Source organism: Oryctolagus cuniculus, chromosome 10 (assembly GCF_964237555.1).
Source record: "Oryctolagus cuniculus chromosome 10, mOryCun1.1, whole genome shotgun sequence".
Taxonomy (NCBI): domain Eukaryota; kingdom Metazoa; phylum Chordata; class Mammalia; order Lagomorpha; family Leporidae; genus Oryctolagus; species Oryctolagus cuniculus.
In genome coordinates, this window is record NC_091441.1 from 118,078,298 (window position 1) to 118,098,705 (window position 20,408).

The window sequence follows — 20,408 nt, forward strand, 5'->3', positions numbered from 1 at the left end:
CCCTGGCGAACACATCCCCAGATGACTGGCTCCGGAGGGGCCCTGTGACAGAGGAGCTCAGAGCGTAGAGGTTTAGAAATAGCTCTGTACATAAGCGGCTGGAATCCATCACCCCGCAGCTGTGCTGCAATCCAAACAGGAGCCAGTGCAGTGAGAACACTGGAGACGCAGAAGCAACCACACCTTCCCATCAAGGCAAGAACTGAGCCCTGCCCTAGGTGGGGGAGGGGTCGTGGGATAACCACCACCCTGCGGAGACAGGACGAGAGGAGCCCCCAGCAAGCTAGCTCCTCGCCACTGCTTTGTTAGTGTAATGCCTCGATTTCACGGCAGGTGGCGCCTCTGCTCGCAGCAACTCCCAAGTAGACACCAGGTCTACCTCGGCGCTGGGAGGCCGTCTCTAGCAATAGATGACATCATTAAACCTTTAATTATCCGGTGGCTTTGACTGCAGAAAATCAATGCAGGCTTCTCACTCGTAGGAGACTGCAGAGTTACCATGTTTCTGAGCGAATGTTTACCTTTCTCTTTCCCCCCATTTTAGCGCATCGTTTCTTTGGTGCACTTCTATCAGCCTGATGTTCTTCTGAAAGTTTAAGACTGGAAACTTTGTTTTTACTGAAAATATGGTAACTACATGTGGAAAGAGATCATTTAGAAAAAAAGACTTAGAGATGAAATACACAAGCGTCACAGGAAGTTAGACGCTCAGGGCTTTGATTTTTTAAAAAAGTTATTTGTATGCCTGTGGGGTGTAAAAGCACTTTTACATGGATATAGTTCAGTTCGCGTTTGTCTCCTTGAGAGACAGGGTGGTCTGGGTGGATTATCCATTTCTGCAGGTGTTCCCCACGCAGCACCTTATGAGGGACTGTGAGAGGCCTGGAAGGAGAGCTCCCCTCTGGCATCCGATTTATTGACACTGGCCTGTTGTTGGCTTAGCTCTTACTTCGCAATCCTGCTCGCTGTTGCTGGGAACAGACTCATCTCTGGGTGTGTGTGTGTGTGTGTGTGTGTGTACCAGAGAGCAGTCCCCAGCACCGAGTTAAACCTGCCCCCACTAGGGGGCGCCTCCTCACTCTTTCCATCCCCATTGGCGGGCAGGGGTTTGGTGGGTATCTCAGGGGTCTGGCCATCACACACACGTGCCTGCCTTTGGTTCCCGCCTTCCATGTAGCTTTCTGATTCCAGCCCTGAAAGTGCGGGAGGAACAGAGTCAGGGTTTATTCTAGGACAAAGGTGTTCCGGGTTGGCCTGGCAGAAATCCAGCAGAGTGGGTGTTGACGGTGTCATTGGAAGCCGTCACGGACCCCACAGACAGTGGGTCTCCAGCTGTTTTTCCTCGGGCCAGGGAGACTCGACGGGCAACAGAGACCAGAGGAGGAGAGTGGGGCCGTCCCTCCTTGCCTGCTTTCTGGACTGCTGGAGTCTCAGGCCACCTCTGTAGCATCACCCCAGCATTCTGACCTCAGTGTCGCGAGGGTGAGGGTTTGCACGTGCAAACTGTGGCGTGATGCTTTTGTAACAAGAGCAGCCTTGACTCGGTAAGAGGACGCGGGATAGAACTGGGGGCACCTCCGTGATAATGATCGGCTTTTGTTCCAGAATGCGTGGCAGCAGAGGGTGGAGTGATCCAGCTGGGCGTGCTTCCTACCTTCTTACATGGCTGAATCCTGGGAGTGGCAGGTGCGCGACTCCGGCCCATGAGCACGAGGGCTCGGCTGCATTGTCGTCATTTTCACGGGTGGAGAGGAGATGCGGCAGCCGGCATTGGTCCCTCCCACGGGGAGCAGGGCTTCTCGCTGTCCGGCTGGCGAGCCAAGGGCAGGGCCGCCGTGCGGGAGGGGTGGCAGTGGACGGCACTGGTTCTCAACACTGAATGGAGCTGAGGTGTTGAAGTGACTTCCGGATGATGCTTTGGATGTTGGACATTTTCTTCAGCCGTCCCCTCAGCCCGAGCTGGACCGTGGTGATGATGGCTCTGCCGGGGTCACAACAGTGGGGCTGCAGATGTCATGCCTGAGGGTTTGTACGTGGGCTCCTTAAAGCCTGAGTCGTGCCTCTGCTGTGTGTGTGTGTGCATGCGTGTGCGTGTGTGTCACACAGGGTAATGGCAGCACCTGGCGATGGAGAAAACAGAACCGGGACAGCCAAGCCCTGAGACCGTCGGTTGGGGGAAGCTGATTTCATCTTGTTGCTTTCAGGGGCACTCTGTTATTTCCAGTGATGAATTCTGGGCTCCATGGCGGATGCTGCTGGCATCTGTAGGCATGGTGTTCACTCATGCTTCCGAGAGGAACTGGTCCACGTGCTAAGATCAGAATACCGAGTAGAATTAATCCAGGGAGAGGAGACAGCACTAAGTAGGCTGAGTTAGAGATGGAGATATAGAGAGAGGGACAGAGAGACCCTCCATCCGCTGGTTCACTGGGTCTGGCCAAAGCCAGGAGCCTGGAGCTTCTTCTGGGTCTCCCCTGTGGGGAGGACTTGGACCATCTTGCACTGCTTGACCAGGTGCATTAGCAGGGAGCTGGAGTGGAATTGGAGCAGCCGGGACTAGAACCAGTGCCCATGTGGGATGCCAGCACTACAGGTGGAGGGTTAACCTACTGTGCCACAGCGCTGGCCCCAGTGAACTGCATCTTAGGGGACCTTCCCGCCCCTCCTCTGGCAGAGGCAGGGAGCTGCTCCCAGCTTGCACTGGACCCTTCTGCATTAACAGAACGTAGGGAGACTTGGCTGAGTCCCTGGCCCTCTGGGATCCTGGCCGCATTTCCCACCTTCCTTGCAGGGGGAATGGATCCTCTGACTTGAGAGTGCTCTGGAGTGCAGTGGGCCTGCTGAGAGCAGTTTCTAGTGTTCCTTTCCTTGCAGGCTTCTCCCTGCTGCGTCATGAAGTCCGACCCTTTGAGGATTACCCAGCAGGAAGCAGTATTCTGGATCTCCAGGGGAGAGCAGTCGGCTCTTCCTTGCACCTCCTGCCTTACATTTGAGAGAGATAACTGTGTCAAAAACATGTGCACCTGCTGCATGGACAGCAGTTAGATTCCTGACTGTTGTTCATGAACTGGTCTTGTCCACTTGGCAATGAGCTAATGGGACGTCGGGGACAGGGGTGTGGTCCCTGGGGTGATCCCTCTTGGGTCACCTGGAGTTTTGTTGCAAACCTTGGCGGCGCCTGTCTCCACTGCCTTTGTTGGCTTTGGATAAAGGAAATGAGGCAGCTGGGGGTGCGGTGGTGTTTGAGCATGCTAGGTGAATGGGGGTCAGTTACCAACCGGGGGGCGGGGCGTGAGGGTGCAGGGGTGCTGGGCAGCTGACTGCTAGTGTTAGAATTTTTTAAAAAATCCTTTTATGTTAGCAGGGTTTATTATTAGCAGAAAGAAATTGATAGTGTGGAGTTCTTTTCTACCCCAACTCCATGGAGGTTTCTTTCTAATGAATGATGTGAGTGTGGAGCCTTGGGTGTATGAGTTGGGTCCCAGTTGACTGAGTTTTGATAAAACCCATACTTGAAGCTCACTGTAGTGTGTGCCCCAGGCCCCCTCCGCCTTGCAGGAGCCCTGCCAGGGTGCACACAGCACCGAGTCACTGTCTCCCCAGCATCCTCTCGGCTGTGATGGTTTCCTTGTTGCTAGTGAAGCTGACAGCTTTGGAGAGTGGAGGCAAAGTAGTCTGTGCTCCTTGTGACACAGTGTGGACATGGAGGAAGGTCAGAGTTCAGGTAAGACTTGGAAGGACCCTTCGAGTGGCCCTGGAACCTTCTATCCTCCAGCTCAGACCTGTGGGCTCCATGGCGTTTGTGGCCATACCTTCTGTGTTCCAGGAGAACCATGCTGGTGCCATACCGTACCGGGTGCAGGCTTCCCCGGTGCCGATATTCCAGCTCGCTCTCCTGAGGAGGTACCAGACGTGGGTCAGTGCAGGCATCACCCCGCCTTCCGCATGGGCAGAAACGCTGCGATTGGTCACGTGTGCTGCTCTGACTTGCTGCTCTGCCTTGATGCAAGACTGGCAGCTCTTCGGGACTGCCTGGCAGTGAGAGGCTGTCTGTCTGTCTGTCTGCAGCCCGGCGTGGGTGGCAGGGGAAGCGCAGGGCGTCTGCTTCCCCGAGGGCTGTAAACAGTAATTAAATAGACGTTTGCATCCAGATTCTGCTGTTTTATTTCCTTCTTTGCAAACACACACAGGAGTTGCAGCTCTGGGTAATAAATGGCAAGAATCATAGCACTCTGCCTGTAAAGCAAATGAGCTCAATGAGAGGATACAATTCTTGCAATTACAATTTTACTGTTGGGCATCTATTCACCATAGAGGAAGAAAACAAGGAGGCACGGCTTTGTGGGATGCTGAGAGCTGGGAGCTCATAAAAAAAAAAAAAAAAAAAAGCTTTGTGCAGCCATTGGCATTCTGACCTGTCTGTGCCTGTGTCTGGTTCTGTGGCTCTCAGTAAAGCCCTGGGGCCCTCTGCTGACAGTGAGTAAGTGCAGTAGGTGATGGCCGGGGTACAGTATGTGACCATAACAGATTCTTAACACAGATCCCAGCCCTTGTGCAAAACGAGAGAATTGTTGTCCGTCTTGTAGTGACTTCATTCTGCCACCAGGGGGCATCCAAGAACACCTCAACCTAGTAGCTTTGTGGGGAAATCTAATTTCCGTAAATTGAACCATTCTTTCCTGCTGACGTAACTCCCCAAGATGTGTTCCCTCAGGAAAACTGTGACTGCCCAAGTAAAAGCAAAAAGCAAAAAAAGATGCTGAAAGGATGTAAGCGGTTTGAGTAGCGGGATTTAAAGGGAACATCCTTAATAAGTCTTGGATGCTCATTCACCTTCTAGCTAATGGAGTTGATGATATGGGATCAGTTTTATGAATGTGTGCAGAGAAGTTTGGCTTCTTTTGGCTAGGAATTTCTTATGCCTTGATTTTTGAGCAAATCAGGAGTGGTTACCTTGTAATATCTCCTCCATCTGCCACAGCATCTGCTCCTTCGCCCCACTGTTTAGCTTGGGGAAAGTGTGGGCTGTGCAGAGAATCTCAGAGTGACAGCAGCAGAGGAACCCTCAGAGGTCTGTGAGTCCAGACCTTTCCTTGTACCGATGAGGAAGCCCAAGTGAGACAGATGAAGCCACTCAAGGAATTGGATTGGGTCGACAGTACCACCCCTGGATATTCTCAGAGCTAGACATGAGGGGTGGCACGGTCCTCTGGATCTACTAACGAAGCGTGTTCATTGTGGTATGGGTCATTCAGTGCAATAAAGCGAAGTGTGGTATGTAAGCCCTTGGCGGGAGGACCAGGGAGTCTTCATCCGGAGGCCTGTGATGCTTACAAGATGAGCTAGAACAATGGCTGTAAGTTCGTAAGTGCAGACAGAATCCATTATAGGTGGATGGAAAGATTGTAAGGAGAAAATAACAGTTATGGGAAAGCCCAGAGCTGAATGTGGACAGTGCCTGGCTAACACTTGGCAGTGGCAAAACTGGCTCTTCCTTCCCATGAGAGCTACTCCACGAGTAACTGGGGTCCCACTGAAGGGGCACACGGGATTTCCCACCCCTGGGCTCTGAAGACCTGCTTCTCAGGTGTGTGCATCTCGGCCTCCTGCTGAGCCGTGTGCTCTGATGGCTGCTTTTCTAGATTAGACGGATTCTTTGTGTTTATGGTGTTGCCCAGAGCAAACATAACAAAAGCAGACCGGAAGGAATTGCTCTTTGAACCCCAAGGGTCCCTGTCTGTGAGGGAATCAGCTGAAATGGGGCCCAGTTTGTAGTGGCTTCGGAGACCAGGGTCCAGCCAACATTGACCTCTCTCTGTGCTTACCTGCAGGTGGGTACAACGTGCAGTCTTCAGGATGCAGCAGGAGGAGGAAGTCCCATGCTGGGCTCTGATGCAGGGCGGTGAGGCTGCATCGCTGTGGTCCTTGGGTGGTTACACGGTTCCCTGTGCAGAGTTAAAGCTGACACTGATCCAGGTGACCCCTGTGTCCTTCCTCACTGGCCAGGCTGCTCCTGTAAATCTGTCCGTTTCTCATTGTTGGGGAGTGGGATGGGGAATGAAGTTAGCTACTCAAGTCCATTTTGCTGCAAATGACGGGATTTCATTCTTATTTATGGCTGGATAATAGTCACACACATACATGTATGTATACATGCATACATGAATACATGCAGGCATACTTACACATGAATGCACACAATTTCTTTATCCTCTCGTGTAACAGTGGACATACTGGTTGATTCCATGTCTGTCTCGCTCTCCTCATTTGTCAGTGGGCTGTGGTAGCTTTCTGACACAGGGTTGTTCTTTGCTCTGTGTGTGTCCACTCTGTTGGTGAGTTTTGTACGTGCAGTGTTGTTATGATTACCTCTGACGTAGGGCTCTCTCAAGGATATCTTGTAGGGCTGCTCCAGGGATGATGGTTTCTCTCCGTTTTTGTTTGGGAAGTGATTTATTTATTCTTCACTCCTAAAGGCTGGCTTTGCTGGGTGTAGTATTCTGGGTAAGAATTTTGTTTCCATGATGACCACACACTCTGCCATCCCATTCTCTCCTGGCCTGTAGGACATCTGCTGAAAAGTCTGCTGCTAGGGTAATGGGTTTTACTTTATACTCAACCGAATATTTTTCTCTTGTTTTCTTGAGGATTCTCTCCTGTGCTTAACATTTGTCAACTTGACTATAGTACGCTTTGGAGAAGGTCTTTTTGGTTGAGTCTGGTTGCAGTATTTTGAGCTTCCCCTTACTGGATGTCCATATCTCTTTCAAGACTCACAGAGTTTTCAACTATGACTTCATTAAATGGGTTCTCAATGCGATTTTCCTTTAGCTTTCATTTTAACATGAATGTTTGTTAGGTTAATGGTATCCCCTATGTTTGCTAGAATTTATTCATTCTTTTAATTATTTTCTCTTTGGTTTTGTCGGACAAGTTTATTTCAAAAGTTTTGTCCAAATATCAGAATTTTTTTCGTACAACAATTTTTCTGTTGTTGAGGTTCTCAAGTATATATTTTAAATTTCTTTTAATTTTTCAGCTGCAAAGTTTCTGATAATGTCTTTTTAATGAATTCTATCTTCTGGCTGAATTTCTCATTTGTATCATACATTGTACTTTGAATTTTTTTTTTTTTTTGAAGTGTCTGCCTGTGTTCTCTTGTATCTCCTTGAATTTCCTTAGGATCATTATCTTGAATTCCATAGATTGAATTGAATTCAAGTCCTAATTTGGAACAGCTAATACGTTCTCTTGAGGGTCTCATGCTCCCTGCTTCTTTGTTTCCTGTGTCCTTATACTGACACGTGTGACAGTTCCTGGTTCTTCATTTTGTAGCCTTCTTTGGAAAAGACTTCTATTGAGATAGAATATAATGGGTCAGTGAGTAGTCACTTTGGCTTTGGTTCTAGTTGATTCTAGAAGAGTTAACTCTGATTTCTTTGGCTGCAGTCGACGTCAGCCCTGTCTAAATGTCACATTTGTCCACGTTTGTCTAGTCGGCAACAGTGCACACAGGTATTAGCCTGATGCTAAGGTAGGCATGGGCTTCGTAAGGTGTGTGCCTTCAGGTCCCAGGGTTGGGTGCCGATGACACAGCCATGTTTCTGCTGCTTTGGAGAGGGACTGTCCCCCTTTGCCCACAGGACGTGCAAGGGTGACAGCAGGGCTAGTGCCCTGGCCATCTCAGAGCTGAGAAGTGACTTGGTCAGCGTTGGTCCTCTGGGCTTGTGTATTGGCCACAGCTAGTGGTGAGTTCCAGTAACTGGTGAGGGAATGGCCTTGGTAACGCAGAGGGAGCGAGCATGGCGCTGGTGCCCGTGCCCAGCCATACCACGTTTGTGGGATGAGAAGCCTGCTCTGTGCCCAGTGGAGTACCTGGCTCCAGCTCTGGAGGCTTCGGCTAGCCACACGGCTGCTGGCTGTCCCCCTAAGACACAACGGGTTTCAGAACATGGCGGTACCGCGGCGGCTCAGGCCTGGGGCTTTGGGTGGGACACAGTCTGGGCTCTATTTGTGGAGGAAAGCAGACATACAGAGCTCAGATTTCTGGACTGGATTGGCAGCCAGTAATGATGGTGGGCCGCTCCTGTGTTGCAGGCTGCAGGTCTGCGGCGGTGGGGAGCTTGGAGAGTTCTCTGTTCCCAGCAGGCTGGCGTCCTGCAGGGTGGGGGTGTAGGAGCTGCAGTGTGCTTTCGTCTTCTCTGCTGCCTTCTGAGTCTCCGAGCTCTTGAGAGTTCCAGTCACTTCCTACTGGAGTTTTTCCTCCATCCGTTGCCTGGAAACCTGGTCCTGCCTTACCTTACTGTGTCTGTAGCAGAGAGGAGCGAAGGACCCCTCTGTGCGGCTACCTTGGGTCTCTCCCACCTGCTTGCTTTTTGAGAATAAATTTTTCTCGGTGGTAAAGTGTGCCCTTGTCACAGTGTATCTGTAGATCGGATCAGCACCTTACCTGGTGAACCTGTGTCTGGGGCTGTTTGCCTAAGGAGATAAAGGATGCATTGGAAAGTGCTAGGGAGGGTCTCAGGTTTAAAACAGTTCCCACCGGAGGAGACGTGGACTTGATCCAGGGATGGCGGAGGTGTGGCCGGAGCTGGCCTCAAAAGGAAATGTGTGTGTGTGTTCAAGGGACTTGTGAGTCTCAAATTTACCTTCGCCCAGGACAGCTTCATGGTGTGCACGTCAATTTTCTGTGCTACTTTAACCAACTCTGAATCTTCAACTCAGCTTTGTGCTGCTTAAAACGAAACTTTGTAGCTTCTAACAGTAAATTAGACCTGTGGCCCCCAACCTGATACTCTCAGGAAGGTGCCAGTAATGAGATAAAGGTTTCATCACAGCTGGAGTTGACAGTCTTATCTGGCTGTGAAGTGCACGATCCTACATTCCCACATTCATCCCTTTGGATGAGGAGAATGTTAGAGTCCCGGGTGTGTGTGTGTGTGTGTGTGTGTGTACGCCTGAGTGTGCGCAGTGCGAGAGAAAACGGACGTCGCTCATGTATTGAAATTCCTTCTCCATCCTTCAGTTTGGCCCAGAGAACTTTGTGGGGACCTCAGAGTTCCATCTCTTTAGCGGCCCTGTGTGTCCACTCAGAAACATGCATGTATGTTTGGGGAGGGTTTCGGCTTTCTCAGAAGATCTAGAAAATCCCTTCACATTTAACAAGAGCTGATATGTACTGTGGTCATGGAATCTGTCACTCAAACTGGGACAACTTTGTTATATTTTTGGAAAAATGGGATTAAACAAAAACTGTAGGGGATAAAAGACATATGGTGATCTGCAACAAACTGGTGATTTTGAACTGTGTCTAGTCTTTAACCGTGCTTTTTTTTTTTTTTTAAAGAATTATTTTTATTTGGGAGCCAGCGCTGTGACATAGTGGTTAGAGCTGCTGCCTGCAATGCCGACATCCCATATGGGTGCCAATTCGAGTCCTGGCTGCTCCACTTCCGATCCAGCTGTCGCTATGGCCTGGAAAGCAGTAGAAGAGACAAGGAACAGACTCCAGGCTCCTGGCTTCAGATTGGCACAGCTTCGGCTATTGTGGCCATTTTGGGAGTTGGCCAGTGAGTGGAAGAACTCTCTCTGTGTGTCACTCTGCCTTTCAAATAAATAAATAAATCTCGTTTTAAGAAAATTAATTTTATTTGAAAGGCAGTTAGGGAAGGTGGATGGGACAGGCAGAGAGAGTGAGGAAGAGATCTTCCATGAGCTGGTTCACTTCCCCAGTGGCTGCCAGAGCCAGGTCTGGGGCCAGGCCAAAGCCAGGAGCCAGGAAATTCATACTGGGATCCCACATGAGTGACAGGAGCTCACGTTCTTGGGCCATCTTCTGCTCGCTTCCCAGGCACGTTGGTGAGAAGCTGGATTGGAAGTGAGTAGCCTGGACTTGAATGGGAACTCGGCTATGGGGTTGTAAGCAGCAGGTTAAACAGCTACATCACAGTGCCAGCTCCTTCCCCAGCTAACACTTGTCCTTGGGACTTCCTGGAACACTTAACCTGCTCCTGGAAACCAGAGTGGCACTTGGTGGGAACAGTCACAACATGAATATTCTTGGAGCTCTCAAGTACCCGGTTTCTCTCACTTTTTCCTGGAACGGGTGAGGCGCTTTGCCCTCCATCTTAGCCAGGAGGGAACCGGGGTTCAGTTTCCCAAGATGACACAGCTGGACGTGGAGTCCTGGCTTGGAATCTGCCCGGGTTTGAGTCTCAAATACAAAATGGACATGGTGGTATGGTGAAAGGAACACCCTGTGTGTCACCAATACAGTGTGTTGGCAAGGTTTTGCAAATGGTCATTTGCTCAAATGTGAATTTTGGGTCGGAGTCTGTCCTGGGAAGATGAGGGATTTTGGTCGTGGCTCTGTGAGTGGTGATCGTGGATGGAAACCCTTCCAGTTAGCACAACCGGGAGTGGGGGCGCTGCTGTTGTCATCTAATGAGTAACGGCCAGGGATGCTGATTTCCGTCCCACAGTGCACAGGACAACCCCACCTATGCACATGCAGGAGAGCTGGCCAGCACTGAGGCTGAGAACTGTGCTGCCCAGAGATGAGGAAGATGTGAAACACAGCTTCTGGGAGCTCCGAGTCGAGTTGCAGGGACAGGGACCCAGGCGGAGAGTGGGAGCGCCAGGTTTAGTACAGTCGCGGTGTTCAGAGTAAGCAAGAGAGCCTGAGTCGCCATCTTGAGCTGTTGGAGAGCTGCCCCGTGACAGCAGAGGGGACCCCTCCTGTGCATCCCTCAGGGTGGCGAGAGGGGCCGGGAGCTCCTGGGGTGTGGGTGGGCCTAGAGCAGAGCCTCGGGGCAGGGCTGTGAGGCTCAGGGACTCTCGGCTGAGCAGGAGATACGTGGATACGTAGATGCAGAAACTTTGGCTTCTGTCTGCTCTGCAGAGCCTTTGGTTTTGTAACAGGGATTCTGCAGGGGTGGGAAGGGAGAGCTCCCTTGGTGGCAGGGGTGACGTGGAGAGGCTTTGGGGGGGGGAGAAGGAGGGTGGGGGTGGAGAGGGTGTTCTTGTGCATTAGGAGATGCTGGGGGGAAGCTGGGGTTGGAAAAAGCTGGAGGTACAGTCTTCTGCTGGCTTGGAGAGCCCTAGAGGGAAGTCCAAAGAAAGAGGAGGTACCTGATGCAGTTGGGCTGGCTGGGGCGATGGTGGCCATGGCTCCCAGTGTGCCTTTGCAAACAGTACATGTGCAAGGGGGCTTAAGTAACACAGAGCACGTGTGTGTGTGTGAAACAGTAATGACCTGCTACTGTCAGAGGAGAGAATGACCGAGAGCATTCGGTTTCTGTTACTCATCGTCAGCACTAGGAGTGTTGGTAAATAGGAACTCTAGAACATTCTCAGTGTTTTTCCCTTTCTAAGGGAGTTCTCATCCGTGTGTGAAGCTGGCTTTTGCAGCAAACGCGGCTAGGGATGTCCCAACATTGCGCCACGCCACAGGCCTGCTCTTCCCCAACTGTGGTGTGCAGGCGCGTCTGGCTGAACCACTCACCGTCCCGTCCCAAAGCCCCGGGGTTCATAACCTTGCATCTGGTTGCCTGTGAATGCCTGGGGCTCGGCAGTCATGCATTTTCACTATGCAAATAGGACTTGCCGACTGGGGGTGCTGCACACTTGGGTGTGAGCCCTGTTCCACCCGGGTTTCTGTGATACCGAATGATCAGAGACTCTACTTTGTGCAGAAGAGGAGTGTACTTTGTTAAAAGATCATCAATAAATGAAGATGACTATATCCAGGCACCGGCATGTTCACGGAACGCTGCAATTAGTGATTCTAGGAAAAGAGTAATGGCCTGCATTTTCCGACTTAGTCCCTTAACATCGGATACTGCTGGGAATACTGACTGTGCTTCAGATGAGCAATTTATGAATACTATAAAGTCCGAGTGAAGTGTGAGTGTATATGAATGGTAATGTTACACAAACATTATACTTAAAAGATGAGAAGTTAGCCACGTGCCAGCACTGGTGGCGTGGTGATTAAAGCTGCCGCCTGCAACACCTCGTCCCATGTGGGCACCTGTTCAAGTCTCGGCTGCTCCACTTCTGATGCAGCTCCCTGCTTGTGTGCCTGGGAAAGCAGTGAAACTTGGCCCAGTGCTTGGGCCCCTGCACCCACATGGGAGACTGGGATGAAGCTTCTGGCTCCAGGCTTCAGCCTGGCCCAGCACTGGCTGCTGTGGCCATTTGAGGAGTGAACCAGCAGGTGTAAGACTTGTCTCTCTTTCTTTTTGCCCCTGCCTCTCTCTCTCTATTCTGCCTTTCAAATAAAACAAATAAATCATTAAAAGAAACCACAAGTCCCGTATTAAAAGGGCTCCTACTTGGTGTAGGCAGGGAGTTAGAAGGAGGAGCTACAGCCATCCACACCTATGCATGAGTGCACCCCGAACCCCACAACCTCTGATGCGTGGCGGCAGGCTCAGCATCCCCATTCCCCATCATGCACCTGACCTCACATCCCATCATGCACTGGAAGCCATGACCCCTTCCTCCTGCCCCACATGTATGAGACGCCACGGTGATTTTTAGATTTCTGCAAAAGCGACAAGTGAATGAGTGTTACAGCAGTCCTCAAGCCCCTCCCAAACACTGCCCTATTTGAATATTCAGGTAGGCCCTGCCCAGGGCACCGCCCCTACCCTGTGAAAGGGTGACCCCTGCGTTGGTGGGGGCGACAGTCCCTCCTCTCCGGTGGAGAGAGTTTGCCTGAACTCAGGTCCTAGCTCATGCTTTGTCTGTCTCTCAGTAAATCATGCTTTCTTATCTACCTCCAAGTCACCTCCTCAAATTCCTCTCTCCCGTGGGGACAAAGACTTGGAACCAGCACAGCCTGGGGTGGAGCATCCACCAAAGAAAGGCATCCACCAAGGAAAGGAAAAAAAAACGGCCAAAGACTTGGGTTGACGGCTGTGAGAATGCCCAGAGTCTTCAGCAACCCGCCCCTTCCCTCGGTGTCTCATTAGTACCCCTTCCTGCCTACAAAGAGCTTTGGACTTAGGAGCAAACTCCGGGGCTGAAGGCACCAACCTGCCTCCTACCCAAGAAATGCACTGTGCTTTGGCCCTTGCCAATTCTGCCCCCTTTAGCTCTGTCATCTGATAGAACAAGGGATGGGGACATAGCAGCTGGACTTCGGGTCCAGGTGAGACATTGGAGAGCTGTCCTCTCTGCTCCTCTCTGCCAGTCCAGAAACAGGGTTGAGACAGGGCAGGCATGAAATGGGCGGCTGGTCTGGGACCTGAGGTTGAAGAGCGGCTTGGTGGGGCTGTTGAGTCCCACCTGCCAGCAATGGGGGTTGAGAGCTCTGGGCAAAGTAAGAGGCCACGCCAGCCTCCCCTCTGGGTTGGGGGCTCCCTTGTTCTATCAGATGACAGAGCAAAAAGGGGCAGAATTGGCGAGGGCCAAAGCACAGTGCATTTCCTTGGGTAGGAGGCAGGTTGGTGCCTTCAGCCCCGGAGTTTGTTCCTAAGTCCAAAGCTCTTTGTAGGCAGGAAGAGCTACTAATGAGACACCGAGGGAAGGGGCGGGTTGCTGAAGACTCTGGGCATTCTCACAGCCTTCGACCCAAGTCTTTGGCTGTTTTTTTTTTCCTTTCTTTGGTGGATGCCTGGTTGATGTTGAGTGTTGTGTGTTTATTCCTGGAGTCAGCCTAGTGCAATCTTCGGTGCTCGCCTAGATTTGCTCATTGCTGGCTCACGCTGTTTCCTGCAGGAAGATCCATCCCCTTTGACAACGCAAGTCCAGGGATGCTGGAGACCCTGAGACATTCACTGTATCTCAGCTGGGTCATCTTCCTCCTGAGGTCCAGGGTGCATCAGCATCAGCCTGGGGAGTCCCAAGGTCACAGTGGATGGTGTCTTCTCCCATGTCAGTGCTTGAGTGGGCAACGTGGCCCACCAGGAATCCAATAGGCATTGGTTTAAAACCCAGCTGCTGCTGTCTGTGATCCTGAACTTGGACAAGTGACTTAACCCAAGTAGTCCTGAGTTCCTGTGTTGCTGAGATGAGCATCTAGTGAGCACCGAAGGTCAGAATACAAGGAGGAAGTTAGAGTGTCTGGCATGCATCAGGCGATCGAGTGAGTGAGCTCCAGGGCTCCCAGCATCCCAGGGGAAGATGCCAGCAGGGCCTGGTCCCTGCACATAGCTCTCTGGTTTCCACGCCCAAAGGAACCAGCTTACACCTTTCTGGGGTGGCGTCTTGTGCGTTTGTTTGTGCTGAGTTCCTTAAGTATATTCTCTTGGAAGATTCTCACTTGTGATGCTTTGCATCTTTGACCTGAAGAGTTGGACAACAACACGGAGGACAACCAGAAAGAGGGTGTTTTGTTTCTTACAAATGCCCTCTTATATTTTAAATCCACTGCAAAGCAGGCAGGGCTTGGTTTCCAGGGAGAAGTCGTCATCAGGAGGGCTCCATTCTCCCAGCTGCCCTATGGAGAGGTTTGCTTGGGCAGAGAGTTGAAAGGGGGTGGACCAGAGCTGAGAGCGCGAAATGCTGGTATTTCATGCTTAGTGACTTTGCTCTGTGTAAATACTTTGTTTCTGCCCCTGAGCACAGAGAACTCTTCCAGCACGAGGGGTGATGGGGTGCAATTTGTCTCCCTTGCTCCTCCGGCCCCACTCTTGCCTTCCTCCCTAGAGACGTGTGGTTCTTGCTGAATTCCTTCAGGAGAAGGCTATGTTGTGTCTGGATGGGCATTTGCAACTATGCGCTGCCAAAGACAAGTGGAGGCAGAGTGTTAGCCCAGAAAGTGTGGTGTGTGAGTGTTCAGATCTGCTCCCCCGCCACCCAGAGCACCAGCAGCGCTCGCTCTGCGTGCCTCCTCTCCACTGTGTGATGCGCACATTCTACTAACTTGGGAAGCGGAGTGGCTCAGAGCCACGCCTGCCAGACGATCTGCTGGGCTCAGCACCACTAATGGCACCAGGGCCTGACCGGCTGTAATTAACATGTGCACACTTGGCTCCCTGTGGGTGCAGCCGAGAGGCGCAGACCGCGCGCCCTAGAGAGAGTGGATGGTGAGCAGAGGAACTCGGTCATCACTAGCTCCTTAGCCATCAAACCACAGGGTGACCCTGGGGACTGCGCAGCAGCCACGTGGGTCTTCCTGAGGATACACTGTCCCAGTGCCTTCTCTGCTCTGTTTGCAGGCAGCGGGAACAGCTCCTTGCCAACTCCTAGAGTGGCTCCGATTGGTCAGACCACCAAAGGGAGGCGGGGCAAAGCTTCCCCATTGTCACAGTGGGAAGTTTTTGGACTAATAAATTGTACTTGACACCTGCACTGATCAAACCAAAACGACACGGAGTGAAACTTTGGTACCAGATGCTTCATTGAGATGGAAGCTTGGACTGCAGCCACGAAGGCTGTTACTTGAGTAAACTTGATTAGTTTTGCAACCCTTGCCACCACTTTTGTATTAAAACTGTCCCCTGCTTTCTCTTGGGGAGCTGGTCCTCGCCCACTCTGACCTCCTGTGATTTCATAGGTGATAATCCCCTCTACCCCAGGGATAGACTGACATTGGCTTGAAGCCAATCACCCTGCCACCTTCCTCTGACCATATGACTGACTTGGGATGGACAAACCGTCCCTGTCTGGCTGGTGAGGATTGATCTGAGGACGTGGGCTTGGCACTTATGGCAAGAGTAGTGCTCTATTGGCTGGTGAGCTGTGTGTGCAGGGGCATGGAGTGAAGAGGGCAGGGGTGGTAAGACCTGGAGCTATGGCAGCAACTTTGAGACCAGGAGGGGAGAACAGACCGCGGCAAAGAGAAGAGAGTTCTTGGGAGATGACTTGAATTACAGAATTTAAGTTCACCATTAGCCCTGAAGCTTCATGGCTCACAAGGCCAAGGGTTACTGTGCTGTTCAGGGAGGATTCAGATTTCTGTCCCTGGTGATGGGACGACATGGTTGAGCCAGACACCGGGGGGCTGGGGGCTGGATCTGCAGCGTGGGTCCCCTCTGTGTTCAGTCGTCTTCCCTGGTGCAGATTTGGACCACCCGGGTTTCCCAGGTTCCCTGCCGTGCGGTGCTTCCTCCCTCCCCCCCCCACCCCGACTGTCGACTTGCGATTTGGGGCTTCATCTGTTCTCTGAACATGTTTGCTAGTTTCTTGTATTTTTTTTTTTGTCCAAGTAAATTCTGGTTACTGATTACCAAGGATCAGCACTGTGCATATTTCCACTGTGAAAATCTTATCCAAGCCTCGAGTGAGGGGGAAAATTGTGTTTCGGCAGCTTCTACCGTATTGTCTTTTTTATCTCTCCCTTTCCATATCCAAGTGGCCCTGCCAGATTTAATAATCAGCTTTGTGACTCTATTATAAATCTCCTTTAATGTTCTCCTATATTGTAATAAATTTTAATCTCCTAGCTTCAGAATTCTTGCTCCTCCTGGGCTAATGAGATTTCCCAGGTATTTAAAATGATTCACCTGCTTGACTAGTTTGTTATGTACCACTTTATATTTTCCCACTTCCCCCAAAGACCCATTGCTCTTGGTAAATACTGCCACAGCACGCGCAGGCTTCTGAATGCTCCTGCACTCCGTTCCTCTGCGCGTGGTTTCCAGGGTTTCCGGTGTCACTGCATTGGCATGCACATTTGTCAGTAATTTAAGGTCAGTGTTTAAATTTAATACCCCAAACACTCACACACATTCTCTCACACATGCACACCCACAGACACACTCAAACTCACATACATATATACACATACTGGCATATACACACTCACATACATACACACACATACTCACACACGCACTCACATACACACACATATATTTGTGCACACACATACATTGATACACACATACACACAGATATTTGTGCACACATACATACACTCATACATACATACTCAGATATTCATGCACACACACATACACTCATACACACATACTCACACTCACACACGTGTTCACATACACACAGATATTCGTGCACACACACACACAGAGCCATCGTCCCAGTTTCACAGCACAGCCGTGGGATCCTTGGACAGCCTCCCTTGGACTTGACACCCCCTTCTTGTGCCCGCAAGCCCAAGGGGTTCTCCCCTTACGTAGTCTGTGGCTGGGCCTCCCTCTGCCTCTGTGGGAGTCGGGGCTTCAGGAAATTCAGTAGAAGCTGCTCGCACCCGCTCCACGGGGCCTCCACAAGAGGAAACTCCGGTCTGTCTGGGGAATCTGTTTTTTTTTTTTTTTTTTTTTTTTTTGACAGGCAGAGTGGACAGTGAGAGAGAAAGACAGAGAGAAAGGTCTTCCTTTGCCGCTGGTTGACCCTCCAATGGCCGCCGCAGCCGGCGTGCTGCGGCCGGCGCACCGCGCGGATCCGAATGCAGGAGCCGGGTGCTTCTCCTGGTCTCCCATGGGGTGCAGGGCCCAAGGACTTGGGCCATCCTCCACTGCACTCCCTGGCCACAGCAGAGAGCTGGCCTGGAAGAGGGGCAACCGGGACAGAATCCGGCGCCCTGACCGGGACTAGAACCCGGTGTGCGGGCGCCGCAAGGCGGAGGATTAGCCTAGTGAGCCGCGGCGCCAACCCGGGAATCTGTTTTAGCGCTTGGTTGCCTTTCCGTTCCCTGCTGCCTCTGCTCTCTGTCCAGTGGGATGAGTGGTGTGCCCTGCCGAATGCTGTGCCGGCTCCTTCTCTAGGCCTCTGCTCTCTGTCCAGGGGGATGAGCGGTGTGCCCTGCTGTGCCGGCTTCCTCTGTGTCTGTGCCTTTACTCCTCCTTGGGCTCCATGACACTGGTGTGGCTCTGCAGGGCAGGAGTGCACCTGCCCTGCCTCCAGCCCAGAGCTGCATCTCAGAGTGTGGGGCCACGTGCAGACTTCGTGTTGAGTATTCCCACCAGCGTAATTCCATTTGGTGCTCCACTAGAGATGTTCATAGAGGAACTCAGCCTGCTCTGTCCCGCCTCCTCAGACATGAGCTTGGTGCTCCTCCCTGTCCCTTAGCTCCACGTGCTGTCTAGAATGTGCCGGGTCCCGCCCCTTCCTCCAATGCCTCTCCTAGCTAGTCTAGGACAAGTGTCCCAGGGGCTGCCTCATTGGTGACATTGCTCTAACTTCACGCTTTACCCATTCATTCTCCATATCATTGCCAAAATGAGTGGCCTGGAATAGAGACCATGCAACGCTGGTTCCCTGCTGAAAACCCATCAATAGCTTCTCATGGTCACAGGTAGACTCAAGCTCTTTGGCATGGCATTCAAGGGCATTTGTACTATGGCTTCAATTTCACGGGGCTCATCCTCTGGACGTATGGGTTCAGATCTTCACCGCCATGTGGTTTAGTGTAGACATCGAGATTCTGGGCTGGCCATCGTGTAGACCTGGATTCGGATGGTGACTTTGTCATTTTCCGAGTCGGGTGAACCTCATAGTTGCTCAGCCTCAGTTCTGAAGATGGGGGTGGATATACCACCTTCCAGTGTCTTAAGGACAAAGCCAGGTGACGTTCATATGGTGGTAGCATGAGGCAGATGGTGCTCATCCACAGGGCCTTGTTGTCATGGCCCTGTTAATGTGGCCTCTGCTGTGAGCACTCCGTGTGGCTGCTGTCGGCTCAGCCTCTGCAGTTGGAGGGACAGCTCCCTCTCCTCCTGGCTGCGGGACCATGGACAAGTCACTTGACCTCTATTTGCCTCGGTTTGCTCACCTTTGAAATGGGGAGAGCAGTCGTAGCTCCCTCTCAGGGTTCTCGGGGGGAATGAACTGGACTAGCAGCTGTGTGTCCCATGGCGAAGCCCTGTGGCGGGGGTTTGTCTTACCCTGTGCTGCTTAGGCCGACTGCTCTGCTGCGTGACCTGAGGCCGCTCCTGGCTCCCTTTTCCCTCTCTTCCCAGTTCTCAGCTTTTTATATTCCTTCAGTCTGTTTGTTTGGTAAGTCTACTTGCCGCTTGTAAGAATAAGATATTAAAATCAATCAATATCCAGTGAAAACCAGTTATATTTCAAAACAGTTAACCAAATTAAGACCACCAAACTGGGAAGACAATAATAAATGCGATTTTTAATGAACACATTAAACAACAAGACAACATTTTGACTAGTAATTACTGTCACTTCAGAGGAGTGATGAATATAAATAATATTTGGATCACCTGCAGTGACAGAATGGCTGGGGCTGCTCCCGGTGACAGAATCACAGGTTCTGCTGGTACGACCACACATGGCCCGCGTTAGTGAGTACAGGAGGTGCGGTGTTGGGTAGAGGAGCATGAAGATAACAATGCCACTTGCTTCTGATTGAAGTTTGTACATGCCACCAAAAGTTCTGTCGACTTCAAGTTCAGAAGTTCTTGCCCAGATCCTATTCATATTTTCAAGGTGATCTCAAGTACATCTCCTTATCGAAGCCTTCCGTAATCCCACCTCCTTGGAGTTATCCCCTGTATGTTGTCGGTGTATGATTTCCATGCACTTGAAAGGTAGAACAAGAGAGAGATCTTGTATCCAGTGGTTCACGCCCCAGATGCTCATCACACTGAAGCCAGGAGGCTGGAGCTGCAGCAGTGTCCCCAGCACGGGTGGCAGGAGTCCCAACACGGGGGCGTCTTGTGCTGCTTCCCGGAATGCACTAACGAGAAGCTGGGGCAGCCACTGAGGAGCCAGGACTCGAATTGACACTCCCACACTCCCCTCCAGAGCAGTGGCTTCACCCACTGACAAGCAGTGCCTGTCCCTGCTTGCTTGCTGGTTTAAAGACCCAGTGTGTTTGTGTTGTCCATCTCCTGCCACGGGGCTGTTAGCTTGTGCACTCCCCACTGGGTCCTCACTCGGTGTCGCTGCCCGAGACAGAAGCAGGGGGATGCAGGATAGGAACATGAGAATGCAGGCACAGCCATTATGGATGTCAATTTTCCACTCTGCCCATTGCACCATAAAGTGCAGCGTTTCTGAGAACGTAGCACGCTTCATTTTCCTGTTATTTACCATCGCCGGTCTGCCAGTGGGGCTGACAAATCGGCCCTCGCAAATGCAGCTTCTAATCCCATACGCAGTGTCTGCTCAGTGGCGATTTATATGACAGGCTTGCTGAGTTTAGGCAAATATCCTGATATTTTAGCTCTGTTACTCTGACAACAGCAGTTTCTGCCCTTTGCTGTGCACATGTCGCCTGAGAAAATCGGCTTCTCGTGTGTCCCAGGAGCATAAATTTTCATGGTGGACTTGAAATGCAAATGACATGGCTTCATCCCCTTTGCAAATCTTTGCTTGCTCCTGGCAACCATCTTCACAGAGTTTAGAGGAAAAGGGAAGAGGGGGGAAATTAGGCGGGCGAGGCGGAGAGGGAAGGCAGCTTTGGCTTTCTGTCTGCCCGGGCACCTGGAGCTGAGCAGTCGGGGGCTATCTTGAATATTATGATTTATGCTTTTAAT

At 51.4% G+C, this 20,408-nt stretch overlaps 2 long non-coding RNA genes across 3 annotated transcripts in view; both read left to right on the top strand.

The window, feature by feature from the left end:
- LOC127487226 (uncharacterized) overlaps positions 1 to 20,408 on the top strand; it is a 340,317-nt gene that overhangs the window by 54,169 nt on the left and 265,740 nt on the right. Inside the window, exon 5 of one of the 2 annotated variants that reach the window (XR_011379683.1) lies at positions 2,875 to 3,258. The exons of the other annotated variant lie outside the window; for it this stretch is intronic. This is a non-coding gene — a long non-coding RNA (uncharacterized lncRNA). Of the gene's footprint in view, positions 1 to 2,874; positions 3,259 to 20,408 lie in introns of those variants that run through there. 2 annotated transcript variants of the gene reach the window in all.
- LOC127487227 (uncharacterized) lies at positions 3,367 to 4,150 on the top strand. The gene is made up of 2 exons (XR_007913834.2): positions 3,367 to 3,724; positions 3,827 to 4,150. It is a non-coding gene; the product is annotated as an uncharacterized lncRNA (long non-coding RNA).